This window comes from Tupaia chinensis, unplaced genomic scaffold (genome assembly GCF_000334495.1).
Source record: "Tupaia chinensis unplaced genomic scaffold, TupChi_1.0 Scaffold000289_1, whole genome shotgun sequence".
NCBI lineage: Eukaryota > Metazoa > Chordata > Mammalia > Scandentia > Tupaiidae > Tupaia > Tupaia belangeri.
The window spans coordinates 687,059-694,732 of NW_006159774.1; the positions used below are offsets into that span (position 1 = coordinate 687,059).

A 7,674-nucleotide genomic window follows, 5' to 3' on the forward strand; every position below is an offset into this window, starting at 1 on the left:
CCCACAGATGCGAACGCGAGTCCTGGTCGGTATCACGGACAACGCTTGAATGTGTTCTTCCTCCCAGTGCGCACGCACCCAGCAGCAACGATGAGGAGCATTAACACCTTACTATCCAGTGCGCATGTGTCCTGCTCCCAAGGCGCGGGAGCGCATCCTCTACTTGCCAGAGCACATGCACTCTGCTCACTGGCGGGAAGCTCAAGCCCTACTTTCCAGTGCGCATGCTCCAAAGGCGAAGCGCTCATCTTCCTGCTTGCGCGCGATCTACTCCAACGGCTCACTGAACAGTGTCTCCAGTTTACTGCTCCAGCAATCTGCCCTGTACCATCCAAGGATCTTGGAACATCGGGTCACCCCCGACCCAGCCTGGCAGAGTCGCACGCAGAGCATGGGACCTGCAGATGAGTCAGGCAATATACTCCGTACTCGGTTTCCTGATCCGCACTTTACCTGCTGCGCTCCTCTGGGTGAGTGGCTGGAGTCAGGGGGACCAGAGGCAGCTGGAGACCCTGAATCTGGGCAGAGAGAAGACAGGTGCCCCTCCCACCCTCCCCTCCACCCACTTCCTCCGTGTCTTCTCATGCAGGACCCAGATACACAAGGTCCAGCCTGTCCCTGGCTGCAGCACTGGCTGTTGTAAGAGAGTGCCAGGCAACCAGCGCTGAGCCAGTGGGGCACTCACTGCTATTAGGGAGCCCCTGGGTTCACTGAAAGTTTACCCATTTTACACAAGGACTCCGCATTCAAGGCCACAGTTCTCCACGTGACCAAGCTCAGCATACGGGGAACCCAGAACCATTGTCTTCAGCATCGTTCCTCCCGGCACTGATCATCAGAGGCCTCTTCCAGGCATGAGGCCTCCCTGGCCAGACCCCCTTCTGAGTCCAGAACTTCAGGTATCTTAACTTCCCTGCTTTTCACACCCACAACACACCATCATGGGGTGGGAGTCACTGTCTGATTTTCAAACCAGGAAACAGCATTGGAGAAGTCACCACGTGTGCTTGCCTGCTACAGCCCAGGACGTGGGCCAGCAGAGGGTCTGAAGCCAGGTCCATGAACCCCAGACCCAAAGACTGTGCTCTGACAGGAGCCCTGAAGGTGAGGAGTCCCTCATGGATGTGGGGTATGGGGAGGGGACAGTACAGGGAGGGAGGTCTGAGGGGCCAATGGCAAAGTGGGGCCCTTGGGCCAAGAAGGACAGGAGTCTGAGTTGGGGTGTGAAATGTCCCTGGGTGGGCCTCTGGACCGGATCATACAGGTTCTGAACACTGGGCAAGGAGTTGGGGTCATTGCCAATCTAGGGTACAGGGGACCTCATCAAGGTGGTCTTCTCAGAGCCACAGAATCTCAGATCTGGAAGCGGGAGCTGACACTGGAGGGGTCCAGGAACGACTGGGAGATCGTCTCAGCACTGTGGTGACTGATAGGTCTGCAGAAGCCCAAACACTGCAGAGCCCCTCAACAGCGTACAACTCCAAAGGGTTCTCAACACAGGTACCCTGTGCACATTGTGGGTGCAGAGTGGGGGATACTGGCTCCAGGAAGGGAGGGTCTGGGTAAAGACCATCAGGAAATAGACCAGGCAACACCTTCTTTACCTGGTCATCGGGGGACCCTGGGACATGTTCATTTTGATCTTTGATTCTTCGGACTTGGAGGATCCAGCCAATGCACATCGACCACATCCCAGCTCCTGAGGGAAGCCTGAGCTGATCACAGGACATGGAGTAGGAACTGCCCCTGATCATGAGCTCTATGTTAAGGGCCAGGTGGCCTGATGGAAGGGCTGGCTTTGCAGTGCTCAGACCTGGGGAATAAGCGGGTGCTCTGTAGAGTCCACGGACATAGGTTGCACAGATGTGCACCAGGGAAAGTGTGAGCGATATGCACAGAGGGAGGTGCCTGCTAGCCGGAGAGCTCAGTGCCCCATGGGCAGTGCTCCTTTGAAAATGTCAGCTACTCTTTTGGATGCCAGAGGGCAGAAGGCACCTAAGACAGCAGGTGGTCCATGGGAGGCCAGGGCTGCCCATCTTATGCCCAGCAACAGAAAAGGTTCAGGGTAAAACTGGAATTAAGGTGCCTGGGGCTGCAAGTGGGCAGAAAGTGTCTGGATGTCCTGACCCACTCCAGGCCATAAGCACTTAGTTATCCAGCAAGTGAGACCCAAGGAAGGGAAGCCCTATGGCAGATCTTTGCCAAGGCTGTTAGAAGATGACCTTGGTGAACTAGAAAAACATGTGCAAAGTCAACCTAAAGTTAACAGGAAGAAGGGAACAATAAAGATTAGTGTGGAGATAAATGGACTAGAGAACAAAGAGGCACTAGAGAACATCAGTGAAAACAAATGCTCCTTCATGAAAGAATTGACAAACCTGTAGCTAGTTAACTAAGAAGAAAAGACTCAAATTGTTAAATTAGAAATGGCAATGAGATATCACTAATGATCCCACAGAAAGAAAAGTATTACTAACAGAATATCGTGAACAACTATAGACCAACCAGTTGGTTAACTAGATGAAGTAGATGAACTTCTAGAAGAAAACTACCACAACAGACCCAATAAGAAATGGAACATCTAAATAGACCTAGAATAAGGAGGGAGATTAAATCAGTAATCACAAATTTCCCAACAAAGAATACCCAAGGACCAGATGACTTTCTTCGTGCATTCTCCCAAATTTTAAAGAAATAACAACAATCCTTCTCAAGGTCTCCAAAATTAAAAAAGTGAGGAAGGTATATGTCTTAACTCATTCTTACTGTATTACTATCCTACCAAAGACAAAGACTTAACAAGAGAAGAAAATGACAAAATAAAATATGAATACAGATACAAAAATTGCCAACAAAATATTCACCAGTAGCGTTTAGCACATTGCCAGCATGCCCCTGGCATGAAGAGATAGAAACACATGAGAGAGAGAGAAAGCATCCTCTAATGTAGCATGGTCTTGCTGTAATTTCTTCTCCATTTATTCACCCTGTCAGGATTTTGCGTATGCATGTACACATGCTCAACGTATTTTTTCCAAGCAACTGTGGTTGGGATTTAAACTCTTGTTGGCCACATGGGATCCAACTCAACCACTAGCTGGTACCATCTAGCAGAATATATTGAAAGGACCATGCGTCATAATCAAGTATTATTTATCCAAGGAATGCTAGTGTTCTTCAACAAAGGAAAATGATGTAATGAAATAACCCCATTAAGAGAATGAAGAGAAAAGAAAGCAGTCAAAGTCAAGAAAGGTTTTTGACAAAAATCCAATTCTCTTTCATCCTAAGAGCACAGATAGAAAAGAAATATAAGAGAACTTTCTCAAGAGATAAAAGATAGTTATGAAAAACTCATGCCTGCAGTCATACTTACTATCGAAAGACTGGACGCTTTCTAAGATGAAGAACAAGGCAAAGTCACTGTCATACCTCATTTCCACGTTATATTGAAGTTGGGCCAGAGCAATTAGGCAAGACAAAGAAATAAAGGCACTGAAATAGAAGTAAAATATCTTTATTTGTGGTTGAAAGAAATTTAAATGTAGAAAATCTTAATAAAAAAAAAACTATTAGGGTTAGTGAATATTTTTAGTAGAGTTTAAATGGAGAAGATCAACATAAACAGGTCAATGCAAAACAACGGAGACTCAAGGAATAAATTCATACACTGCATTCACTTGATCTTGAGCATGGAGACCAGAATCATTCAATAAGGCAAAACAATCTCTAACAAATGGTACTGGCAAAACTGAATACCCTTAGGCAAAAGAGTGAACTTGGAGCTCTATATACCACCATATAAGAAATATAAAAAATTAAAAATTAAATAAAAGAAAAAAAAAGAAATTGACGTGAAATGAATCAAAAGCCTAAGTTAAATAGATGAAATTCTCGACAACTCTTAGAGCAAACAGGGACAAAGCTTCATAACCTTTGGTTTGATAGTAGCTTCTTCAATATGACACCAAAACCACAAGAAACAAACAGCTAATTTGAACTTCATTTACATTAAAAACTTTATGCATAAAGGACACTCTTAAGAGAGTGAAATGTGAACCCATGGTAGAAAACATTTACGATCGGGCTAGCCAGTGACATGGAGGTTGAGGCAGCTGGGTCCCACATGGCTGACTGCACAATTGGAGTCCCAGAACTGGTGGCTTGAGTAACATGCCAGGTGCGTGTACATGTGTGCCCAAAATCCCCAAAGGAGAAATGGAGGGGAATGAATTTTGGCATGATCATTCTTGGGGGTTGCTTTCTCAATTCCCTCTCTCTCTGTCTCTGTACACCATTGAACACATGCACCCTCTAGCAAATAAAAAAAGGAAGAAAAATATTTACAGTTTATAAATCAGATAGGAATATTATGTCCAGAAAAATATCTCATAGCTTACACCCAAAAGACAAATAGCACTATTTAAAGTGAGTAAATGACTTGATTAGACACTTTTCCAAAGCAGATATACAGATGGCCAGTAAGAACATGAAAAAATGACCAAACTCATTATGTGAATGCAAATTAAAACCAGAATAATAACACTCCATACCCACTAGGGTGGTCGTAATTAAATAACTAAATAAAAAACCAGAACATCATAACTGATAGGATGTGGTGAGTTGGAAACCTCACACTTTTTTGGGGGAGAGAGTGGAATGTTATATGCAGTGCTGTGGAAAACAGTTTGATAGTTTCTTAAAAAGTTAAGCATAATATGGGACCAGCAGTTAGTGTAATGGCTGTCGCTGGACTCCCATGTAGTCGACCGTGGTTCGAGTCCTGGACCCGGTAACTTAAACTCACACCGGGTATGTGTGCGTGTGTGCCCAAGATCCCGAGAACAGAATGGAGGAGAAGGGATTGTGGCGTGGCCATCCCCCCTAGGGGGTGATTTCTCACTTTCTGTCTCTGTCTTTCTCTCTCTGTCTGTCTGTCTGGTGAGCGCAGGCGCCCTATAGCAAAACCTCTCAAAAAAAAAAAAGTTAAGCATAATGTTACCACTTACTCTGAAGTACATATCCAAAACAATTGAATATCCAGGATGCCAGAGGGCAGAAGGCACCGAGCTATCTACCTTATTCAAAGCATCTGAAAGGTAGAAACAATCTAAATTTTCATCAACTGATACATGGTTGAACAAAATGTGATGTGTGAATGGGCTACTCCCATGACGTGGTGGTTAAGGGACCTGGATTCCACATGGCCAACTATAGTTTGAGTTCCTGATCTTGTGGCTTGAGAAACATGCTGAGTATGTGAGTCCCCAGTCCCAGCAGGTTGGAGAAAGGGAGGAGAATGGATTGTAGCATGACTGCTCCACTGGGGGACACTTTCTTCCTTTCCCACTCCTCTGTCTTTCTGTTTTTCTCTGGTGAGCTCATGAACCTTCTGGTATATTAAAGAAACATGCAAGTTGCATATGCTGGCATGTTCCACATCCTGACAAGATAGAGAAATGGAGGAGAAGAGATTGTAGTGTAACTGTGCCCCATTAGAGAGTGGCTTCTTCCTCTCTGTAACTGTCTCTCTCCAGTGGGTGCATGCAATGGGTGCATGCACTAACATTTAAAAATAATCTGGTATATTCATACAGTGGAATACCATAAAAAGATGAGGTATTGATGTATACTACAAAGTGGATGAATCTAGAAAGTATTATCCTTAGTGAAAGAAGCTTTTCAGAAATTTATGAAATTTGAATGATTCCATTTGTATGAAAAACCTAGCATAGGCAAATAATATAGGTGACAAATTCATGGTTGTCAGGAAGTAGAGAAAATAGTTATCAATGGCTTGATGGGTATTGGGATGATAAAAATGTTCCAGAACAAGAGTGGTGATGGTGTACAGCATAGTGGTCGTTTTTGCCAATGCATTATATAATTCAAAATTTTAAATAGGTAAACATATTTTATATTGAATTTGTGACAGAATACAAGTAACCATAAGAAATACGAAAAGAAAAAAGAAAAATGAACAGGATTGTCTTACATATGAGAGACAGGAAGTATCAGGTCTTGGCTGGCCCTGGCTGCATCTTGGGAGCTGGTGCCAGTCAATTCTAGCTGAGGATCTGGTCCCAGCTGTAGCTCTGGATGTGGCGCTGAACTTGGCTTTTGCTGCAAGATAACATAGCCTGGCCCTGAAGTGGGTGGCAGAGTGACTGTAAGTCAGGAAATGGTGCTGCAGCCAGACCTGGAGTTGGAGCCAACTCTTAATTCTGCACTGGCTCCAGCCCTAGAAGAGGTGGTAGAGCCGATTAGCACTCTAGAGCTGGGTTCTAGCTGGCCCGGAGCAGCTTCAGTGAGAGAGCCACCTCCACCTGATGTGTTCCTGGCAGTGCTGGTGCTTGAGCTCTTTCTTACGGAGACATTGGAGGCGACTGGTTAGCTCTGGAGTTCACACGGACTCTAGCTTGAACTGATGTTGGAGTGCTCGATTTTGGAGTGCTCGTTGTTGGAGTCCTCGGAACCTGGTGCTGCATCCGTGCGTAGACTTGGGACTGGCTCTCACTTTGGAATGAATCTGTTTGAAGGTGGACCAAACGCTAGAGGTGGTCCCAGAACTATCAGGAGATGTGGCACAGGGTGTTGTGATAAAGCTTCCTCTAACTTTGGGCTTGGTGTTAGAGCACATAATGGAGTCATTTCTAGCTCTAGAGCTAGTGCCACAGCTGCCTGTAGCCTTGGAGCTGGTGTAGGAGCCAGCGCTACAGCTGCCTCTCCTCTGCCATTGGCTCTAGGTCTGTGTCAGACACTGGCTCCAGTTCTACAGTTGGTGTGGCAGCTGCTTTCATCTCTAGACAGAGGTTTGCCTCGGTGTCCTCCTGTGTACAGTGGGGCTGTGGAGCCCACCTGCCTCCTCCCAGGATCAGGCATGAACCTGGAAGGACTGCACCTGGCTACCTGTCAAAGTAGCCCTTTAGGAGAGGTCTGTACCCCTGGAGGTCTGGGGTGGGGGGTGGTCCAGGGATGTCATGTACTCCTGACTCTCTGGAGTGCTCTTGTACATGCTGTCATTGTCCTTGCCCACACTGATGCCCCCTGAAGATGGTGGAGCAGCAGTGAGGAGGTGTGCTTGAGGACCTCAGAGGCAGAGTGTTTGTGGGTAGATGTTGGCCGGTGGCATGATGGAGGGAGAAGAGGACATGCTGGTAGAGACATGTGTGATATTGTAATCTCTGGGGGATGATTGAAAGGTCAGTTCCTGAAATGTGGGAGCTACTGGGTCAGCAAAAGACGCTGATCCTGCAGAGATCCACAGAAAACCATCCACTATGGGGGCTTCTCAGGAGCAGGGCTCATTGGGTCCTTTTGGGGGTGCAGAGTGGGAAAAGCTGGCACTGGGTAGGAAGTAGCTTAGGAAAGGAAGAGAGAAGAGATCTGGCCTGAGAGTCTAAGTGGGAACAGGAATTGGGATGGCGCTGGGTTGGGGAGGGGTAGGAGGGGCCAGGACCTGTGAGCAGGAGCTCAGAAAGGTCAGGGCTGGGTTCAGGAGGGTCGTGTGGGTCTGTAAGGACCCTGCTGGCACTGAAAGCCCACTCCTGTGACTCTATTGGCGTTGGAGCTCTGAATTCTGAGTCTTTGACCTCCTTCAAAGGAGAGGTCACTTTTGGAGTCACTTGCAGCTTCTTGTTCCTGGTGCCTGGGCAGAAAGTCTAACTGGCTCAT

The 7,674-nt window shown here is 46.5% G+C and overlaps 1 long non-coding RNA gene across 2 annotated transcripts in view; it reads left to right on the forward strand.

Annotated features, from left to right (window-relative positions):
• The first annotated feature begins 279 nt into the window (after positions 1-279).
• The window catches only part of LOC102501819 (uncharacterized), a 25,934-nt gene continuing 18,539 nt past the window's right edge, over positions 280-7,674 (forward strand). The window contains exons 1-4 of one of the 2 annotated variants that reach the window (XR_334816.1): positions 280-470; positions 590-899; positions 977-1,104; positions 1,342-2,966. This is a non-coding gene — a long non-coding RNA (uncharacterized LOC102501819). Of the gene's footprint in view, positions 471-589; positions 900-976; positions 1,105-1,341; positions 2,967-7,674 lie in introns of those variants that run through there. The other variant, XR_001370496.2, reaches the window with a different exon arrangement.